This window comes from Nomascus leucogenys, chromosome 4, assembly GCF_006542625.1.
Source record: "Nomascus leucogenys isolate Asia chromosome 4, Asia_NLE_v1, whole genome shotgun sequence".
NCBI lineage: Eukaryota > Metazoa > Chordata > Mammalia > Primates > Hylobatidae > Nomascus > Nomascus leucogenys.
Genome location: NC_044384.1, coordinates 109,464,550 through 109,487,634, shown reverse-complemented (window position 1 = coordinate 109,487,634; position 23,085 = coordinate 109,464,550). Strand labels below are relative to the sequence as shown.

General features: G+C 46.0%; 1 protein-coding gene across 2 annotated transcripts in view; it reads left to right on the top strand.

Annotated features, from left to right (window-relative positions):
- Window positions 1-6,650: 6,650 nt before the first annotated feature.
- TRAK1 (trafficking kinesin protein 1) overlaps window positions 6,651-23,085 on the top strand; it is a 214,972-nt gene continuing 198,537 nt past the window's right edge. For both annotated transcript variants that reach the window (XM_030812060.1, XM_030812059.1), the window contains exon 1: window positions 6,651-7,006. The gene's annotated coding sequence lies outside the window, so the exon portion shown is untranslated. The remainder of the gene's footprint in view (window positions 7,007-23,085) is intronic.

The following is a 23,085-nucleotide window of genomic DNA, read 5'->3' as shown; positions in this document are numbered from 1 at the left end:
AGATGTGGTCTGGTATTCTTCACACCCTCCACAGCCAGCAGTGTGGAGGTTCTTGATTATCCACTTGAGTTCATCCTCTACACAGCGGCTAGAAGGAGGTTTTTAGAAAGTGAATGTGACCATGTCAGTCTTACCTAAAACTCTTTACTCCTTACCAGAACCATGAAGTCCCATTGCCTGGCTTTTCCCTGAAACCCCACCATGGCTCCAGCCATCGAGGGTCTTTCCCACTTCTGGGTCTGATCCTGCCCCTCCACTTTGTATGGTAGGTTCCTGTTCCTCCTTTGGGTCTCAGCTTAAGTGTTAGCTCCTTAGATCTTCCTCAACCAACTAATCTATCATAAACCCCCTTCTTATCCTACTTATAGCACCTGCATCCTTTTCTTCATAGCACTTTTCACAAACTAATTTTTTTTTTTTTTTGAGACAGTCTCACTCTGCCGCCCAGGCTGGAGTGCAGTGGCGCGATCTTGGTTCAATGCAGTCTCTACCTCCCAGGTTCAAATGATCCTCTCACCTCAGCCTCCCAAGTAGCTGGGATTACAGGTGCACACCACCATGCCTGGCTAATTTTTGTATTTTTAGTAGAGACAGGGGTTTCATCATGTTGGTCAGGCTGATCTCAAACTCCTGACCTCAAGTGATCTGCCTGCCTTAGCCTCCCAAAGTGCTGGGATAACAGGCGTGAGCCACCGCGCCTGGCCTTCACAAACTAATTAAATATGTATATGTGTATCACATTATCTGACTCCTCTCCTGGACAGAAAGGTCCATTAGGGCTAGGAATATACCCGTTTTTTTTCTCTTTTTTGACACTGGGTATCCTTCTGTCACCCAGGCTGCAATGCAGTGGCACAATTATGGCTCACTGCAGCCTACACCTCCTGGGCTCAAGCAGTCCTCCCACCTCAGGCTCCAAAGTAGCTGGGACCACAGGCACATGTCACTGTCCCTGACTAGTGTTTTGATTTTTCTGTAGAGACAGGGCCTCCCTATTTTGCCCAGGCTGAGGAATGCATCTGTTTTATCCACTACTCTATCACCCTAGCCTAGTCCAACAGACACAGGCTGGGCATGGTGGTGCATGCCTGTAATCCCAGCGCTTTGGGAATCCAAGGTGGGAGAACTGTTTGAGCTCAGGAGTTGGAGACCAGCCTGAGCAACACAGCAAGACCTCATCTCTAAAAAAAATAAAAACGAAAACCAAAAAAAATAGACACACATACGCAAAACTGTCAATATATGACTTATGGACCTACTTTTTATAGTATTTCATTCATTCATTCTTTTTTTTTTGAGATGGAGTCTCGCTCTGTCGCTCAGGCTGGAGTGCAGTGGCACGATCTCGGCTCATTGCAAGCTCCGCCTCCCGGGTTCATGCCATTCTCCTGCCTCAGCAGTCCAAGTAGCTGGGACTACAGGTGCCCGCCACTATGCTCGGCTAATTTTTTGTATTTTTAGTAGAGATGGGGTTTCACCGTGTTAGCCAGGATGGTCTCTATCTCCTGACCTTGTGATCCGCCTGCCTCGGCCTCCCAAAGTGCTGGGATTATAGGCATGAGCCACCACGCCCAGCTTCTTTTTTTTTTTTTTTTGAGACGGAGTCTCGCTCTGTTGCCCAGGCTGGAGTGCAGTGGTGAGATCTTGACTCACTGCAACCTCCACCTCCTGGGTTCAAGAGCTTTTCCTGCCTTGGCCTCCCGAGTAGCTGGAACTACAGGCATGTGCCACCACTCCCAGCTAATTTGTTTTGTATTTTTAGTAGAGACGAGGTTTCACCATGTTAGCCAGGTCGGTCTGGAACTCCGGACCTCAGGTGATCTGCCTGACTCAGACTCCCACAGTGCTAAGATTACAGGTGTGAGCCACCTCATCCCGCCCATTTTTTTTTTTTTTTTTTTTTTTTCTGAGACAGAGTCTGTTCTGTCACCCAGGCTGGAGTGCAACTGCATGATCTCTGCTCACTGCAACCTCTGCCTCCTGGGTTCAAATGATTCTCCTGCCTCAGCCTCTCAAGTAGCTGAGATTACAGGCATGCGCCACCATGCCAGCTAATTTTGTATTTTTAGTAGAAATGGGGTTTCACCCTGTTGGCCAGGTTAGACGTCAACAGAAGTTGAAGTGATCCTCCTCAAGTGATCTGCCTGCCTCGGCCTCCCAAAATCCTGGGATTACAGGCATGAGCCACCGCACCCAGACATCATTCTTTCTGTATTTATTTATTTATTTATTTATTTATTATTATTTTTTGAGACGGAGTCTTGCTTTGTCGACCAGGCTGGAGTGCAGTGGCGCGATCTCGGCTCACTGCAGGCTCCGCCTCCCGGGTTCACGCCATTCTCCTGCCTCAGCCTCTCCGAGTAGCTGGGACTACAGGCGCCCGCCACCACGCCCGGCTAATTTTTTGTATTTTTAGTAGAGACGGGGTTTCACCGTGGTCTCGATCTCCTGACCTCGTGATCTGCCCGCCTCGGCCTCCCAAAGTGCTGGGATTACAAGCGTGAGCCACCGCACCCGGCCTCTTTCTGTATTTATTGACTGGGCATCTATAGGTCAGGCACTGTTGTTGGTGCTGGGACTGCAGCAATGAATAAAGCTAGTGTCAGGCATCTTTTATATATGTCCCATGTTGTATCTTAGTTAGCTTTTTTTGCTTAGCATCTACTTTTTTTTTTTTTTTGAGACAGAGTCTTGCTCTGTTGCCCAGGCTGCAGTGTCATGGTTCAGTTATAGTTCACTGCAGTCTTGAGTTCAGGGGTTCATGCAATCCTCCTGCTTCAGCCTCTTGAGTAACTGGAAGTACAGGCATATACCTTCATACTTCTATAACCAATTTTTAAATTTTTCTTTTGTAGAGATGGGGGTCTTGCTATGTTGCTTAGGCTGGCCTTGAACTCCTAGGCTCAAGTGATCCACCCACCTTGGCCTCCCAAAATGCTGAGATTACAGGTATGAGCCACCACTCCTGGCCTCAGCATCAAGTTGGCCAATGGGAGATAGGAACTGGTGGCTAAATATTTCCTCCTCTGTCTTACATTCTGTGCAGTTCCTCAGGGGGCCTCAGTGGGACTAAGCTCCAGTTGTTTATAGAAATTTTGTATCCTTCGATAGGCTTTCTTTCCTTCCTGTTTCATTCTTTCTGGTCCCAATTTCTTTTTCTACCCATATCCTACAGGATCATTTTCCAAAAGAAAGTATCCGCCCATGAGTCCTTCTCCAATGCTGCTTTTGGGGGGAACCCCAGCTAATATAGTTAGCCTTTTAATTGCTTTTGTTGGGTCATTTTCAACATTTCCACCTTGGGTCCCTGGATGCATTCTGGGTTCCTAATGGGTAGGGATCAGATATTCTATTTTGTATTTTCCCACAGTTACTAATGAGGGCCTGGCAAATGCAAGTAAACATAGATTAATTTCAATTTGATTCAACAAAAGGAAAGAATACAGTGGCTATCTGTGGCTCAAGAGAAGCCAGTTGCCTCTGTTGCAGCTACTTCTGCCTCATGCTGGATAAAGGGAGGACTTGCCAGGGCAATTACTATTTTCCTTTCTTGTATCCATCCCGCTTCCCTCCCAGGTTCCTGTTCCACTGGCTTCCAGCAGCAGCAGGTCAGCAGCTGCTCCAAGTAGCTCATCAGCTCAGTCAGGCCCAGAACTGGGGCTGTCACTGGGGCCCCGCCTGCCATCTGCTTCCTCCAAGCTGGGAGTAGGAGAGGAAAACTGGTCCCTACTCCTCAGGGGCAGAATCCACATTCCTGTCATCTGGCACTACAGAACAAATCAGGGACTCCAAAGAATGAATGACTTCAAAATTCTCTACCAGCCTTAACTGAATCTCATAGATACAGGGAGTGACAGACAGCTGGTAAAGGTGTAAAGAAAGTAGAACATATTTGACAGACAAGCAGTAGTTAACGGGTCTACCGCTAATTTGATGCTCCTGTGGACACACGCTACTTTTCTGCCCACAGTTTCCAGAAAATGAGTAGGTTGGACTAGATGATCTCAAAGAACCCCCAGCTCTAGGATTGTTAAATTACAGAACTGGAAAGAATCTGATCGGTCAGTTATACTTCAAATAGTCTATTTTTTTTTTTTCTTGAAAGTCTTCACTGTTGGTAACAGCACCATGTCTATTCTAGATCCACTATGAGAGCTCCAGCATATCTGCCCTGGCATGCTCTCAGATGGGCATGCCCATTTACATATAGTTTTTTTGGAATTAAAAATGATTTTTTTTGTAATTAAAAATTGTATTGAGATAATGGTAGATTCACATTCAGTTCTAAGAAATAATATATTTGGGCCAGGCGCGGTGGCTCACGCCTGTAATCCCAGCACTTTGGGAGGCTGGGGCAGGTGGATCACCTGAGGTCAGGAGCTCGAGACCAGCCTGACCAACATGGTAAAACCCCATCCCTACTAAAAATGCAAAAATTAGCCAGGCATGGTGGTACACGCCTGTAATCCCAGCTACTCGGGAGGCTGAGGCAGGAGAATTCCCTGAACCTGGGAGGCGGAGGTTGCAGTGAACCGAGATTGCGCCATTGCACTCCAGGCTGGGCAACAAGAGCAAAACTCCGTCTTGGAAAAAAAAAAAAATACACACACACACACACCACACACACATACATATTTGGCCTAGTTTCCCCCAATGACAACATTTGCAAAACCTTAATATGATATCATAACTAGGATATTGACATTGATATAATTTACCTATCTTTTTCAGATTTTCCCAGTTTTATTTGTACTCATTTGTGTGTATATTAAGTTCTAGATAATTTTATCACCTGTACTACCATACTCAAGATGTTTAACAGTTCCAAATTCACAAGGATCCCTTGTGTTGCCCTTTTATATCATACCTGCTTTCTTCCCACCTTACTTCATTCCCCAACTTGATGGATTTTTCCAAATCTTTTTATTTGGAAATAAGTTCAAACTTACAGAAATGTTCAAGTACACTCTATATGCAGATTCACTGATATTATGCAGCTTACCTTTATTGCCCACTTGGCTTTATCATTTTTTCCTATCAAGATTTTTTTTTCCCCTGAATCATTTGAAGGTAAGCTGCATACATTATGACCTTTACCCTTTCAAGATACTTTCAGTGTGTATTTCCTAAGAATTAGATATTCTTGTACATAATTATAGAAGTTATCAACATCAGTACATTTAACATTGATCCAATACTTTAATCTCTTACATGGATTCTGATTTTCTCAGCTGGAATGTCCATGATTTATTTCCCCTCCTCTAGTACAGGATGCAGTCTAGGATCAGGCACGGCATTTAGCTGCCCTGACTCTTTTGCATCCTTTAGTCTGGAACATTTCCCAAGCTTTCTTTTGATTTTAATGACCTTGACATTTTTGAATAATACAGACCCTTCCTCTTTTTAATAGATGTTCCTCATTTTAGGTTTGTCTGATGTTTCATCATCATGATTCAGGTTATGCATTGTCCCCAGGAATACTGCATAGCTGATGTGGCCATGATATCCATCTGCTCTCACCGGTGATGTAAATTTTGATCACCTGGTTAAGATGCTGTCTGCCTGCCTCTTTGTATAGGTACTATTTCCGCTTTTGCTACTAACAGGTCTAAACCACCTATGGGGAGACACATCAACCCAGACAAATATCTGCCAGCCAGTAACAGCCCCCTAGAGTAAGCATTCATGGATGATTCTTGCCTGAGCCAATCTTCACTATACACTTGATGATCTCTTCAAGTCAAGTCTATGCCAGTATGACAAATCAGGTTTTGCAGGGTTTAGTTTCCTTACACCTTTGGTTCTGGTCTGAGTCTTCTTCAAGTCCTCCCAATGTCCTCTATGACCCTGGGTTGAAAAGAAGAAGTAGACTCAGTAGCCTCAACTGGAAATGAGATCATGTGGGTTTGTTCCCCGTTAAACCATCCACAAGTGATTTGCATAATAGAGTGGCCTGTGAGCTCTTACTTCCTGGATCGGTTCCTGATCCCCCCTCTGCTGTCCACCACCTCCCTGCCTGTCACCCTTTGGTGGCATCTTACCCCAACCGCCAGTTCCATCCCCTCCAGCCTTTTCCCCGTCCCCGGCTCCATCCTCTCTCCATTTAAGCCTAAGGGCGGCTTTGCTAGGAAACAGCCTGCCCTGCAGGAACAGAACGCCTGGACTTACACTATGTTCACGACAATCAGCGCCCCGGGCCGCGGGGGCCCCATCCTTCCCTTAGACTGACTCTGGAAGGACCCCGAGAAGTGCTAGAAGTAAATAAGCGCTCGGGGAGGGGTGTGATCAGCTTTTCCGGATCCAGGTCTTTACCGGATACTTCTCTGTGCCCCACGGCGTGGGTAAAAGTGCAGGGGCAGCCGCGGGCGAGGAAGGCGGGGCGCGGCTCCAGGCGACTAGGACATGGCCGGCGGGCATCCTGGAGGGCGGCCCGCAGGTGGCGGCGCGGGGCGGCGGGCGGGGCGGGGAAGGGGGAGGGCTCGGCGCGCGTCGGGCGGTGACGGCAGCGCGGAGGGGAGGTGCGAGCCGACCGCTCGCGGGGGAGCCATGGCGAGAGGCCGCGCCGCGGCGCCCGCAACAGTGCCCGCGTCCTCAGCAGCGCCCCCGCCCGCCGCCCCGGGGCCCACCCGGCCGCCGCCCCCGCGCGCCCCGAGCCCTTGACGCCCGCGCGCCTCAAGCGAGGCGTCCCCCGGAGTGGGGCCGCGCGCGGGAGAGCCCGAGCGCAGCCTTAGCGTCCCCGAGAGTCTCGAACGCCCCGACGACCCCCGCGTCTCGGAACCCGGGACTCCGAGCCCAGGGGCGCCAGGGCGGCAGGCGGGCAGCAGGAGGCGGCGGCACCAAAGCGGAGCTCCCGCGAGTGCCCCCGTGCTACCCGGCCGGCTGCAGCGGAGGGAACCCGAGCCGCCGTGCGGCCGGGGCCGGGCCGAGAACGACGCGGAGGAAGCCCCCACCGAGGCCCCCCGGCACCGCGCCTGCTGCTGGGTTGCGCTCGGTGCACCTCTTGCGGGTAAGCCAGGGGTCAGCTCACCCGCGCCGCCTGAGCCTCGGGCCCAGGGGCTGGGGAAGGACACGGGTGTTCCGGGAGTATCCGCGTGAGATAGTGGCGGCGTGAGAGGCCGGGCGCCGGGACCCTGCGGGGACAGCTCCCCCAATGCACCGGCCGCACCTGCAGGAGGCCCTCGGAGTCCGGAAAAGTGCCCCTAGGGCATCGTGTCGGCCACGCCGCGTGGCCTGGATTCCGTGCTCCGGCACTCCGAAGTGACAGTGAGGCGACCTTCAGAGAGCCTGGAGCTGAGCCAGGCCAGAGCGCGGGCAGCACCCCGATTCCCACTCACCCGCAAAACTTGATGAAAATGACATTATCTGAGCGTGTCAGAGAACAGAGAGCCCTTAGAGCCCTCCTTTGCATCCTTGAGAGTTAACAAGTTTACTTTGTCACTTTCTTGACCTGATTTTTAAAGTTCTTTTCTAGTCTCCAAGGTCAACCTCTTGTAGGTAAAAACAAATGTAATGAACTATATCGTTTCTTCTTTTGTAAAGTTGTGTTTCAGGAAAGATGTTAAAAGTCGGCCTGCTCTTGAGGCTGGCGCTGGGTGCCCCCTCCCCGTTAAGTTTGCCTGTTTTAGAACCCGTGGCTGCACTTGTTCAGACACTGAAATTAGCGTCCGCTTTGAGAGCCTTCAAAGTATTCGTCGTTGGACCGCTGATTTTTTTTTTTTTTCTGATATGCTTCACTAGAACTTTATTTGCTTCAAAAGTGTAAACGTTGTCAATACTGTCTGTGAGTGTGTATTCGGGACTGGTAACCTTTTCTGGAGGGTCTTTTGTTGATCTGGAAGGGGAGTGGAGGTTACCGTAGGGAAACGATCTAGTTCCAGGGTCCTTTCCAATTTCCAACTACAAGAGCAGCGAAGAGGAAGGTGCTCAGACTAAGCTCTGATTAGCCCTGGAACCAGTCTGCACTGGGGAGGGTCTCCCCAGATTGAGTGAAGGGACAACAGGCTGGGAGCTTGACTGGTAGATTTGGAGAGCTGGACCTGGAGTGACAGATGGCGCCTTCCCCTCTGTCTCTCGGTTTGGGATGGTCATACTTGGTTGCTCTTTGATCTTGGACCTCAGCTTTGTCACAGAGATTCCCAGGCCAGTGTAGTCTAAGCCAGCTGGAAAGTTGAGCCCGGCCCTGGGGGATGCTGAATCGGGTTAAAGCCCTTGTCTCAGGGCTGCGAGTTTGGCAACAGTTGGGTTTCAGCTTGGCCCCAGCACCAGCCGTTTCCTGTTTGATGCCCCAGGGACCAGTTTCCCATCCCCAGCGCTCCGTTGAGGGTGTCTCCACTCTGGCTGTGTTGCTTCTCCTTCTCTGTGGTCTTGGAGTGGGAAACCTGGACTGAAATTCCAACTCCTCTCTCTATTGGCTGTGTGACCTTACTTAACCTCTCTGTCCTGCTCTCCCCTCTCTGGGAGACAATGTTTTAAATGGAAGTGTCTGTAAAAGTTTGACTCAATGACTTGGGAGCGTTTTCAGGTCTCATTCCTACATGATTGGGTTTGTAATTTGGTAAGCTTTTTGAGCCCCAACAGGGATAATAAAGCATATAATAGTAATTATTGTTTTATAGGTTTATTATGAGGGTCAAATCAGGTAATATAAAAGAGCTTTGGGCCGGGCATGGTGACTTAATGCGTGTATTCCCAGCATTTTGGGAGGCTGAGGCAGGTGGATCACTTAAGGTCAGGAGTTCGAGACCAGCCTGGCCAACATGATGAAACCCCGTCTCTACTAAAAATACAAAAATCAGCTGGGCATGATGATGGGCACCTGTAATCCCAGCTACTAAGGAGGGTGAGTCAGGAGAATAGCTTGAAGCCGGGAGGCAGAGGTTTCATTGAGCCAAGATCCCGCCACTGCACTTCAGCCAGGGTGACAGAGCAAGACCCCATCTCAAAAACAAAAACAAAAAACATGAAAATAAAAGGGCTTTCAAAAATAATAGAGCACTATTCACATCGAATGGAGTTCTTAAACTTTCACTTTCCAAACTAACAACACCTTAAGGTTTGCCATCTTAAGTGAACTTTGCTCCTGTCATTGTATTCTGGTTTTTTTTGTTGTTGTTGTTGTTTTTGAGACAGTGTTGCTCTGTCACTGAGGCTAGAGTGCAGTGGTGCGATCTTGGCTCACTGCGTCCTCCACCTCCCAGGTTCAAGCGATTATCTGGCCTCAGCCTCCCAAGTAGCTGGGATTGCAGGCACCTGCCACCACGCCCAGCTAATTTTTGTATTTTTAGTAGAGACGGGGTTTCACCATGTTGGCCAGGCTGGTCTCAAACTCTTGACCTCGAGTGATCTGCTGGCCATGACCTCCCAAAGTGCTGGGATTACAGGCATAAGCCACCACTCCCAGTCCCTGTCCTTGCATTCTGAGTCCCTGCCTCTGACCTTGTATATAGTAGGCCACTGTAATTGTTTGGTGATTCTTGAATTAACCATCTGGGCTCTCCATCTTGACTGCGTGCTCCCAAGGTAGAGAACAGACCTTAGGCGTTCTCCTCTCCGTCAGCTGTTGGAGTTTTTATAGATGCGATTGTTCTGTTGCACCATATAGCTCATAAGAGAGCCAAGGAGAGTAAGCAGATAGGTGGCCAGTTTTTCTACAAGGGACAGTTCTTTTTTTACCCTTTGGGGCTCAAGTAAGAAAGGCATTGGAGGACGAACAGTCATTTAAACTCACTGAGGGTTGCAGATATTCAGTAAAGCCTTTTGTGCATGCCAGAGTTTAACACTGTATGGTTGGGAAGTTTAATAAACTTTAAAGTTACCATGACCAGCCTCTTCACATATATGATTCTGTGACCCTTGGTTTTGAAAATGGACTCTGATCACTGGCTGCGGTGGCTCACGCCTGTAATCCTGGCACTTTGGGAGGTCGAGGCAGGTGGATTGCCTGAGCTCAGGAGTTCGAGACCAGCCTGGGCAACCTGGTGGAACCCTGTCTCTACCAAAACACAAAAAAAGTAGCCGGGCGTGGCAGCATGCTTCTGTAATCCCAGCTACGTGGGAGGCTGAGGCAGGAGAATTGCTTGAACCCAGGAGGTGGAGGTTGCAGTGAGCCAAGATTGTGCCATTGCACGCCCGCCTGGGCAACAGAGTGAGACTCTGTCTCCAAAACAAAACAAAAGAAAATGGACTCTGATTTATTTAACTCATCTATATTTGGCATGCACTGTGATTTTTGTAGGGGAAGACAAGAGGATGCTCTTTTTTTTTTTTTTTTTTTTGAGACGGGGTCTCGCTCTTTCTCCCAGCCCGGAGTGCAGTGGCGCAATCTCGGCTCACTGCAAGCTCCGCCTCCTGGGTTCACGCCATTCTCCTGCCTCAGCCCCCCAAGTAGCTGGGACTACAGGCGCCCGCCACTGCGCCCGGCTAATTTTTTGTATTTTTAGTAGAGACGGGGTTTCATCGTGTTAACCAGGATGGTCTCGATCTCCTGACCTTGTGATCCGCCCGCCTCGGCCTCCCAAAGTGCTGGGATTACAGGCGTGAGCCACCGCGCCCGACCAAGAGGATGCTCTTTTTAAAAGTTTGAGATAGAACCCAAGGGCTTATGTGGGTTCTTAGATTTTATTTTATTCTTGGATTCTCTGTTGTGAGACAGAGATACACTGTTGAATGAATGGGTCTTCTGGCTTCTCACCTCCTTTTCCCCCCTTCTTTTCAAACAAATGTTCCCTATTCTGACTTGTCTTCTTAGATGTATCTAAGTGGAGGCCACTTGCAGTGTTGAAAAGTGCAAATTTTAGTGAAGAGACAGTAAATAATTGCATATGTGTAAAACCGGATGTCTCCTGAGTTACACAGAATACCAGTGATGTTTAGCTGCTTAAAGGCTTTGATAGGCATTTTATGAAAGGCTGTGTAATATGATTCATTATAGTGAGAAATTTAATTATTATTGTTAATAGTGCACCTGAGGTGGAACAGGGTGGAATGGGGTGGGAGGGGAGCTCTTGAAATCCTTGTTTGCACTTAATTTTTTTGTTTTCAAAATTTATTATTTTTATTTTACAGCACTGTTCCTTGCAGAGCAGGGCTAACTCATAGGCAGTGTGCCTGTAGGCAGCCTGTTTGGACTTCCTTAAACATTTTTTTTTCTTAGAGACAGGTTCTTGCTATGTAACAGGTGAAGCTGGTAATAGCCCTTCCTAGAATGCTGAGGTGGGAGGATCACTTGAGCCTAGGAGTTCGAGACCAGCCTGGGCAACATAGTGAGACCTCATTGTTACAAAAAAAAAAAAAAAAAAAGAAGAAAAATTAGTCAGGTGTGGTGATGTGCACCTGTAGTTCCAGCTACTAGGGAGGCTGAGGTGGGAGAATGTCTTGAGCCCAGGAGGTTGAGGCTGCAGTGAGCCATTATTGCACCATTGTACTCTAGCCTAGGTGACAGCGAGACCCCATCTAAAAAAAAAAAAATTGCTGTCTGAGTCAAAAACTGCTCTTAAGGAAAATGTACCTTGTTTTCCCTGAGGTTCTGGGGAATCCCCAGCATAAGCACATGTACCCCAGTTTGGGAATTGTGGAGCTGGATTATTTCTAGGGTCTCTAGTTCTAGGACATTCAAAAGCAGAGGATAATGTATCCAGAGGAAGTGGATTTTGTACTAACACGCGACAAGGATGCTCCATCACAGTATAAATTATCCACATTTGAATGTTAAATAAGACCATGCTGTGGGTACTCAGGTGACTTTAAAAATCTTTTTTTTCTTGTAAGAAGTAGGAGAAAATAACTGTGAACATGTGGACTAAGTGGCTTGACATTTTCTGAAAAGTATCTCTTTAGCATACTATTCAGAGCACTTGCTGCATTCCTCCTTAATGACTAGAATTAGTTACTAGATAACATGATTATGTTGATTAAAAGATGTCACTGTCTACTCATTTGTGTTGATACAGATGAACTATTAGCAAATTCTATCTTCCATTACATAGATGCAGGTTGATTTATGTCACTTAAAAAAATGCATATTAATGGCTGAGTGTGGTGGCTTATGCCTATAATTCCAGCACTTTGGGAGGCGGAGGCAGGTGGATTGCGAGGTCAGGAGATCGGGACCATCCTGGCCAACATAGTGAAACCCGGTCTCTATTAAAAATACAAAAATTAGCTGGGCGTGGTGGCGGACGCCTGTAATCCCAGCTACTCGGGAGGCTGAGGAAGGAGAATCGCTTGAACCCAGGAAGCAGAGGTTGCATTGAGCCAAGATCGCACTATTGCACTCCAGCCTGGCAACAGAGTATAAAAAAAAAAGAAAGAAAAAAAGCATATTAATTAGAATAGGGATATAGGATCTCACTTTTTTTTGTCTCTCTCCAGGATTACAGAGATAAAGCATTTATGCATATTGAGAACCATGGGATTTTAGAAGTTGTCCATCAGTTCCTCTGGTTGTTTTGGTATAATAAAAAAGTTCTTTTTTTAGAGATAGAATCTCTCTCTGTTGCCTGGGCTGAAGTGCAGTGGCCTGATCATAGCTCACTATAACCTTGAACTCCTGGACTCAAGCCATCTTCCTGCTTTGGCTTCCTGAGTAGCACGTGTGCTGCCACACCTGGCTAATTTTCTTTTCTTTTCTTTTCTTTTTTAAATTTTTTTGTAGAGATGAGGTCTTGCTATGTTGCCCAGGCTGTCCTAGCCTCAAGCGATCCTTCTGCCTTGGCCTCCCAAAGTACTGGGATTGCAAGCATGAGCCACTGTACCTGACCAGGCAGTTCTTTAACATAAACAACATGTGCTGTGGGTCTGGATTTTTTTTATGCTAACATTCTGTAAGCTCTCAGTTTTTAAGTTTTGCAAAATGTGGAACATATATGATACAACCTACTCCAGATACACAGCCTCTAGTGTAGGCTGCCTCCTTTTATTATGAGTTTCTATCAAATAATTTCCAGCTTGAGATTTGAGATGTGACCAAAGATAAAATGTCTCCCTATAATGTTAGAAGTGGTTTGGCTTCACCTGTATTGTTGAGTCAGGAATTTGGACCTTGAGGAGCAGGTAAACAATGAGAGCTGAAACTACCCTTGAATTTATGTTTGTCTGAGGACCATTGGGAAATATTTCTTGGAGAGTGGGGAAGACAAATTCCTTTGACCTCCAGAAGAATTGATTGTCCTCACTGTGATGAGAAAATCAGGGAGAGAATGACTGAAGACAGCTCAACTGTTCATGCCAAAGGGACTGACAGTCCAGATTCATGGTGGAACCAGGTGGCCGTGTTCTGGCTGGAGAACAGCAGTGGGAAGAGGACAATGCTCATGAGAGGGAGATCCTGGCTGTCTCGGTTTCTGCCTGACTTTTGGTTCCTGCTGTGTTCTGTGGAGCAAATATTTTATATCATGTTGCGTTGCCATCTAAGGTTGACAAGTTAACTAGAACCTTTAATTTCTTATGCATTGAACCTTTAATTATCTTAGCTCCATTAATTTTACTTACATACACCACTTGTACTGCCAGTAACTCCTTGTAGATAACCACTCTTGTGACCTCTATTACCATAGGATAATTGTGCCTGTTTTGGACTTCATGTAAATTGAGTCATATAGTGTGTACTTTTATGTCTGGTCTTTTGCTGAATGTTTTGTCTGCAATGTTCATCCATTTGTTGCATGTACTAGTGCTTCATTCCTTTTTAGTGTGGGATAGTATTCCATTTTATGGTTATATCATGATTTGTTCATACATTTACCTGTGGATGGACATTTGGTTTTTTTCCAGTTGGGACTATCATGGATAAAGCTGCTATGAACTAAGTATATAAGTACTCGTTTCTATCAGGTATATGCTCAGGAGTGGATCATTGGGTCGTAAGACATATGTTCGGCTTTAGTAAAAATTAAGCTTTCCAAGTGTTCATTCTTCTTTGGATTTGGTATATAAGACTTCCAGAATTAAAAAAGATAACTTAGTAAAAGAGTATGCTACATCTTGTGATTCTGAATACAGGGCTCCCACAGTAAACTGGGTTTGCCTGTCGGACTTCCAGTTGGGGAGTTTGGTAATCTGATATTTTAAGAGATCTAGCAAGACAGTTATAGTATCAAGGGTCATTTTTTATTTGCTGGGAGATCCAGAGGTGTGGGCCTTGCCTGCACTGAAGAATTTCAAACCTGGGAAGAAAATTGGAGGTTTACTTAAACTAAAGGGACAGATTCTTGTCATGTTAGGAAGTTGGAATTGGCAAGCTTTATACTGGAGAATTAAAAACGCAAAACAAACAAAAAACCAAACCTATGATTCAGGAATAGCATTATAACAATTTAGAGGAAAGGTGGGGAGGAGGAAAATGAGCAATTTGTTATGTGTATGACTCACTGGTGCTGTGTCTGTGAGTATTACATTTGGGTGCAGAATTTCCAAGACAATTGGTTTACTGGCTTTCATAGTAGAGAATAAAGGAGTGTCTCCTAGACAGTGAGCATTTCATTTCAACCTTTGCATCTAGAATATATTTTAAATCAAATGCGGAATACTATGGGAATTGTACAGTTGTACAATTGCTTTACGTACCTGAGTGGGAAGTAGCTTTGTTTTCATTCATTAGTTAAAAAGTAAAAACCTTCAGATTGAACAGTGTAGATACAACGCAGCACGCCATTGATGTGTTTGAAGCCATGTTCTTTTTTCCCCTGTAAGATTGTTGCTTAGGTGCGTTGAATCCAGCAACTCCTGTTTATGACAGGCAGCTTCGGAATCATTACCTTATATGATAACCTCATACAGTTATTATTTTTTTGAAATGGAGTCCCACTCTGTTGCCCAGGCTGAAGTGCAGTGGCACGATCTTGGCTCACTTCAACCTCCGTCTCCCTGGTTCAGGCAATTCTCCTGCTTCAGCCTCCTAAGTAGCTGGGATTACAGGTGTGTGCCACCACACCTGGCTAATTTTTGTATTTTTAGTAGAGATGGGGTTTTACTGTGTTGGCCAGGCTGGTCTCGAACTCCTGGTCAGTTATCCACCCGCCTTGGCCTCCCAAAGTGCTGGGATTATAGGTGTGAGCCACTGCGCCTGGCCCTCATACAGTTATTAAGAGGATTATGTGAACTTATACATATGCTTGGTGAGAGGAAGCATTTGTGTTAGCCATAATTATTGTTTTTACTGAACTCCTTATGATCCATTCATCCAAAGATAGTTTGGAACAGGTATTCTATGCCACACCTCAAGGGTAGGGTGTGCACTGGACTTCATCTATATGACAGTAACAGGAATAGCCCCCATGGCCTGAAGCATTGATGTGAGCTATGGTTTTTGCTGACCCATCAACTAGCTTCCCTGCTTTGACTTTGAGGAGAAAGGGTTAATTTTGCAGCGGTCCCAAGGCATTAGAAGAAGCGCTTTGGATTTGAATATCAAGACATTCCAAAGGTCTCTTGTGGAAGAAACATAGTTTGCTGTTATGTACTTGGGAAAACATCTTTCTATTTGAGAAAACAAGCAGATTGTTATTATTACAGCAGTGGATAAAAGGTGTGACAGGCAAATCATTGGCAAAATAGACTAAAATGTTGACTGGTGCAGTGGATGTTTTATACTGTATTTGAAAGATAGGAGTTAGTCTTGTTAAATAACTGGCTGGGTGTAGCAGCTCATGCCTATAATGCCAGCACTTTGGGAGGCCCAGGCAGGTGGATTGCTTCAGCGCGGGAGTTGGAGACCAGCCTGGGCAATATGGTGAAACCCCATCTCTACAAAAAGTACTAAAATTAGCTGGGCATGGTGGTGTGCCCCAGTAGTCCCAGCTATCTGCGAAGTTGAAGCAGAAGGATCACTTGAGCCCAGGAGGCAGAGGTTGCAGTGAACCATGATTACACCATTGTACTCCGGCCTAGGCAATGGAAAGAGACCCTGTCTTAAAAAAACAAAACAAAACAAAAAACTTTAGTACAAGAGGAATGTTTCACAACAATTGAGTGTTAACTTGCAAAACCTTTAGCTGGGCTAAGTCTATTGATGGTATAGTAGAAGTGATACTCATGGAAAGGAATAAAGAAAATAAATATTCCTGGCCTGGCGAAGTGGCTCACACCTGTAATCCCAGCACTTTGGGAGGGTGAGGCGGGCGGATCACGAGGTCAGGAGATCGAGACCATCCTGGCTAACACGGTGAAACCCTGTCTCCACTAAAAATACAAAAAATTAGCTGGACGTGGTGGTGGGCGCCTGTAGTCCCAGCTACTCAGGAGGCCAAGGCAGGAGAATGGCGTGAACCCAGGAGGTGGAGGTTGCAGTGAGCCGAGATTGCGCCACTAAACTCCAGCCTGGGTGACAGAGTGAGACTCCATCTAAAAAAATAAATAAATAAAAAATAAATAAATATTCCTGGGAGTTTGGCTATCTTATAATCTAGTTTTTGTTCTTTATAGTATACTGAATTCTCTGTTTGGCAAAAGGCAGCATGGCAGATTGATCATCACAAGCAAGTTTGAGAATTTCCCTCACAAACTCAAGTTGCATCCACATTTGGTCACTAGGGTGGAAAAGGGATGCAGTTTGTAGATGTTCCAAAGAGAAGGCCCATGGCAGAGTTGGGTGACATTAGGAGTAGTGGCTGGCTTTACTTTGGTAAACGTGTCCTAGGCCGTGTCCTAGGCCATATGTGATCCTAGGCCTTCTCTTACCTTCATGATGACTGAGACCCAGCTGGAAGCTCTGGCTGTACTCAAGGTGAGAGAGGGTGGGGGCTAGTGAGTGATAGTGTGGGTAGATGTTTAAGAGATAAGCCTTGGTTGTTGAAGAGATAGTGGTAGGGTAAAGGAGGGGGTGGAGTGAAGGATAAGGCTGAGGTTTCTGAGTTGGACCACCATTAATCAGTTGTCCCAGTGGTGAGGACCTGGGGGGTCTTGTTTTGAATATGCTGAGTTTGACGTGCTCATGAGGGTTTTTTTTTTTTTTTTTTTTTTTTTTGAGATGGAATCTCGCTCTATTGCCCAGGCTGGAGTGCAGTGGCACAATCTCGGCTCACTGCAACCTCCGTCTCTCGGGTTCAAGCAATTCTCCTGCCTCAGCCTCCCAAGTATCTGGGGATTACAGGCGCCCGCCACCACACCTGGCTAATTTTTATATTTTTAGTAGGGATGAGGTTTCGCCATGTTGGCCAGGCTGGTCTCGAATTCCTGACCTCAGGTGATTCACCCACCTTGGCCCCCCAGAGTGCTGGGATTACAGGCGTGAGCCACCGTGACCGGCCACTCCTGAGATTGCTAAGTGGAGATGTTTAGGGCAGTGGGACATCTGGGCCTGACAGTTCGAAGAGGGATAGGAGTTTGAGGCAAGGGTTTGGGGACCATTCCTGTGTAGTGATATCCATGTGTAGGAGAACTCACAGAGGAGTAGTGACTAGAGATTGAGAGAAGACCAGAGGTGCTAGGGGAGGGAGTGTTCTTTTGGTGAAGGGTAGGGTTCACAGGGTTACTCTGCTGTGAGAGGCCAGGTGAGATAAAAGCTAAAATGTCTTTGGGTTTGTTTATACATAGTAGCTCTGCAGATATTTCTAGTTGTATCATTTGGTTCTTTGTTTTTCAGAAGAGATGCTGGCTTAGCCTTGTAAACATCACAGTTGTATAAAAGTATTTATGATAGTCCTTAAAATGCCGTAATTATCTTTGAAGTTTTGTAATTTTGCAGTGTTTAGCTTATGGCAGCAATAGCATTGGTATTTTAAATCAAAACAGAACACTGTCAAGGGTTGCATAACTTATTTGTGATATTAACAAGATATAAAGCACCATGTTTTTGTGTGTAACTGTTTAACAGTAGATGAAGTTAATGATTGCCCACTTTCAGCTAATCATATGATTGCTATTGAAATAAGTACTTGCTAGACAGGGATAGAATCTAGTAATTTGTTAGCTTCAGTACTTCATGCTTGCATACACACCCATGCTATTGTGTTACCAAGCCTGAGTTTTGAAATGTGGCGTTCTTTGTCCTTTTCTGGTGAATAAACCCCATGTGTCTTACCATAGCCATTTGACTCTTCCTGGCTGTCAGGATGTGTTGCCCTGGACTGAGAGTGAGAGATCCCAGATTTTTCAGCTTCTCTTCCAATTGCTATGGATACCACATTAGTGCCAACATGAGTCTCCTCTTGTCACTTTCTGCTAGGCTTCCCCTTAGAAGCTGAAATTCTTTCCCTTCCTGATGCTAAGGTGCAGTTTCTTAAAATGCTAGAGAGTTTTTAAAAGTATACTGTGATGGGAATTAGTTTCAAAAGATTATGCCAGAGGGAGTTAAAGCTTCCCAACCTTGTAAAAACCTCACTTCTTTATGTCCTCCCTGCCCCGCTTTCTGCTGTGCTTGGTTTCCTCCTTGCAATATGCCTTGGTCAGTGGGAGAGTCTTCCTGTCAGACATAACTTCCCAGACCAGGGCTCCTGGAGGCGCCTGTACCTTGGACCCTGGCAACGAGGCACGCTGGGGCACGCTGGCCTTTCATTGTGGTGTAGAAAGTTTTTCATTTGGAATTCCATTTTAAAAATAGATAAAGGTTTATTTATATCTTCTTACATTAATTTTGATAAGTTGTGTATTTTAAGGGCTTTATCCACTTTATCTAAGCCACTGAATTAATTGGCACAATTATTACTCTTTCAATGTCCATAAGACCTGTAGTGATGTCCCTATGTTTTATTTCTGGTATTTGCCTTTCATGTTAAGAATGTGTCTGTTCAAAGGGAGAGGGGAAGGAAAAAGAAGAATGTGTCTGTTCAAAGCACTGCTGGATCAGAGTAACTTAGCTCAAGAAAATGGGAGGGGGTGGTTTCTGGAAGGGGAGAATGAAAGCAGTGGAGGAAATAAAGCATGAATGTGGGGGAGGGTGGGGGTGGGGACTACTTCTCTTGCTGGCTGCCTTCTCTCTCTGGAGAAGCTGCTGGAGAAGGAGCAGTCACGTGGGTGGTGAGCTCATTAGGCTGGGGACACCAGCTGTGCTATTATTAGGGCTTTTAATGTCCGTGGCAGATGTTCTTAGGCGGAGTTCCAGCCTTGTTCACTTCCCACATATGGCATGATACAGTACACAGAAAAAAGAGGGACTCTTTAACAAATAGCTTTTCCATGAAACACATCACTATTTTTTTCCCCGTGAACTTTTTTCTTTTCTTTCTTCCTCTGTCTCTTTCTTTGTTTCTCTCTCTGCTGTTTGTTCTTTCTTTCTCTTCTTTCTCCCTTTCTTTCTCTTTCTCCCTCTGTCTCTTGCTCTCCTCTTTCTATTTTTCTGTATTCTCATTCTCCCTGTCTCTCCCTCCATCCCTCTCTTCTACACTTCCTTCTTTTATCCTTTGAGGCCCTTTTTATTTAATCCTTTGTGGAACCAGAAGAGGACTCAGAGGCACATGAAGAAAGTTTGCCTATTTTAGATTAAAAGTGAGCCTTAGCATTTCATAGAAAGTATAAGAAGTGTGGGTAAGTCTCAGGGTGATCATATACTAGAGAATTTTTTTGACAAGAGCCTGTTTTGAATTGCGTGGTTAGCTTGCTGCCTCTTCGCTCCTCTGGCACAGTGGTAGTTTTGTACAGGACCACTTTTACCTCAATGGACTGATAAGCTAGCCAGGGCACTGATTATTTTTACATACCAATTTGTGTGTTTGTTTGGCTAATCACCCCTTCTGCAGCTGTTGTCCTGGGTCTCAGTGATTAAGTGATCAAAGAGATCAGTGATCTCTCTCTTTTTTTTTTTTTTTTTTTTTTTTTTTTTTGAGACAGAGTCGTACTCTGTTGCCCAGGCTGGAGTGCAGTGGCGTGATCTCAGCTCACTGCAACCTCTGCCTCCCAGGTTCAAGTGATTCTCCTGCCTCAGCCTCCCGAGTAGCTGGGACTACAGGCACGTGCCACCACGCCTGACTAATTTTTGTATTTTTAGTAGAGATGGAATTTCAACATGTTGGCCAGGCTGGTCTCGAACTCCCGACCTCAGGTGATCTGCCTGCCTCGGCCTCCCAAAGTGCTGGGATTACAGGCATGAGCCACCACGCCTGGCCAGTGATCAACTTTTGTCAGTAAGCTTCCATGTGTAGACCCTCCTTCTCCCCTCATATTTATGGTAACCCATGTCTTGGCTTGGAGTTACAGGGTATAATCAATATCAAATTTACTTAAATAACTGCTTGGGTAGACTGACTTTCTACAGGAAATGGGCTCATGTGAATATAACCTCAGTGTATACTCTTTAATAAATCTCAGAATGATGCAAGGTTCCTTATAGATGTTTCTTACTGTTTATTTCAAATTTCTGATATTTTGATATATTTACACTAATTTTACAGCTAAGCACAAAATTAATTACCTCATCATTTTTATTTCAAAAATAATAAGATAATATATGCATACATTAGTGGCATATCTTACTCTAATAATGGCCACAGCTTTCAGAAGTACATTTTTAGAAAAGCTTTTTGGCTGGGTGTGGTGGCTCACGCCTGTAATCCCAGCACTTTGGGAGGCCGAGACGGGCGGATCACGAGGTCAGCAGATCGAGACCATCTTGGCTAACATGGTGAAACCTCGTCTCTACTAAAAATACAAAAAATTAGCCGGGCGTGGTGGCAGGCGCCTGTAGTCCCAGCTACTCGGGAGGCTGAGGCAAGAGAATGGCGTGAACCTGGGAGGCAGAGCTTGCAGTGAGCTCAGATCACGCCACTGCCCTCTAGCCTGGGAGACAGAACAAGACTCCATCTCGAAAAAAAAAAAAAAAAAAAGTAAAGCTTTTCTAATCCAGGCATTTTTCTTCAAAATAAAGTAAATAAATCTATTTTCGAAAGGTACTTTTGTATTTAAAACACTATTTAGTTGTAGAAAATATTTTTTAAAAAGCCCCAAACCTAAATTATACAGTGAGGCCAGTATGAGAATAGAGGTACTGAAATGGGTAACTAATTATTTATTAATGTGTTTATTTCCCTGTGAATTCAGAGATTGGGAAAGAAAACCAGGAACAACCATTTTTCATTTCTCTGATTTTATCTGAAGGAGGGGAATCATAAAGTAGGAAGCCTTTTATCTCAATGGCAGACTCTGTTATTTTTTTTTGAGATGGAGTTTTGCTCTCGTTGCCCAGGTTGGAGTGCAGTGGTGCGATCTTGGCTCACTGCAACCTGTAGCTGGGATTATAGGCGCCTGCTATCATGCCCAGCTGATTTTTTGTATTTTTAGTAGAGACGGGGTTTCATCATGTTGGCCAGGCTGGTCTCGAACTCCTGACCTCAGGTGATCCACCTGCCTTGGCCTCCCAAAGTGCTGGGATTACAGGCATGAGCCACCGCCCCCAGCCACAGCCTCTGTTCTTACAAACTAGTGGATGCAGGTGCTGGAACAGCAGGTGGTGGGCCACCTGTTTACATGCTGCTCCCCAGTACATTTGCTGAGTGGTTTTTGTTTATTCCAGAAATATATGGTTCGGTCTGATTTCACAGGTCTTCAGCAGGTAAGAATCACCTTTGATTAGAGCCTCCAGCAGAATGGGGAGCTGGAGACCCACTTAGATCAATGATTGCTAAGTGTGAGCTGTGTGGCTTCCGTGGGCCAGGCACTGAGTTATGACAGTAAATGAGACAGTCCAGGTCTGGGGGCAGACCAAAGAGACCCAATGTAGTAATAAATGTAGGATATGATACCAGGTAGTGACTAGGGGAGAGAATGAGGTGACAGCAGAGGTGTCTTTAGGGAGGTTATAGGTGAGCAGAGATTGAATGGGGATTGGACCATGGGAACATATGGAGGAAAAGCTTCCCAGGCAGAGCAAACAGCAAGTGCAGAGGCCTTGGTCAGAAGGCCAGTGTGGCTGCAGTGCAGGGGCCCCTGGGGAAAGTGGACGTGGATGAAGCCAGGAGATAGTCAGGGGACAGCTGCATCCCACTGGCCTGCCGGCTGCTGTAAGGAGTGGGTATTTTAATCTGCATGTGATTGGGAACTACTGGAGGATTCTGAGTATGGAGGAAGCTGCAGGAGAGTGACAAGAATTGATTGATTTTTAGATTATTTATTTATGAGACGGTATATTAGTCTATTCTCACATGGCTATAAAGAAATACCTAGGATTGGGTAATTTATAAAGAAAAGAGGTCTGATTGGCTCGTGGTTCTACAGGCTGCACAGGAAGCGTGGTGCTGGCATCTACTTGGCTTCTAGGGAGGCCTCAGGAAACTTATAATCATGGTGGAAGGCAAAGGGGGAGTCAGCACTTCACTTGGCTGGAGCAGGAGGAAGAGAAAAGATAGAGGTGCTACATACTTTTAAACAGTACCAAGGGGGATGGTGTTAAACCATAAGAAACCACCTCCATGATCCAATCACCTCCCACCAGGCCCCACCTCCAGCATTGGGGATTACAATTCAACATGAGATTTGGGCGGGGACAGAGATCCAAACCATATCACAGTGTCTTGCTCTGTCACCCAGGCTGGCGTGCAGCGGTGCAGTCCTAGCTCATGGGAGCATCAACCTTCTGGGCTCAAGTGATCCTCCCACCTCAGCCCCTCCGGTAGCTGGGACTGCAGGTGCACGCCACCATGCCTGGCTAATTTTGTTTGCTTTTTGGTAGAGATGGGGTCTCACTGTGTTGCCCAGGCTAGTCTTGAACTCCTGGGCTCAAGGCATCCTCCCTCCTTGTCTTCCCTAAGTGCTGGGACTACAGGTATGAGCCAATGTGCCCAGCCTGATAGACTTTTTTTTTTTTTTTTTTTTTGAGGCAGAGTCTCACTCTGTTGGCCAGGCTGGAGTGCTGTGGTGTGATCTTAGCTCACTGCAACCTCTGCCTCCCCGGTTCAAGTGATTCTCATGTTTCACCCTCCCAAGTAGCTGGGATTATAGTTGCGTGCCACCATGCCTGGCTAATTTTTGTATTTTTAGTAGAGATGAGGTTTTGCCATGTTGGCCAGGCTGGTCTCAAACTCCTGGCCACAAGTGATCCACCCACCTCAGCCTCCCAGAGTGCTGTGATTACAGGTGTAAGCCACTGTGACTGGCCCTGATTGATGTTTTAAATGCAACCCCAGCTTCTGTGTGGAGAGCCAGAGTAGGGGAGGCAGGATT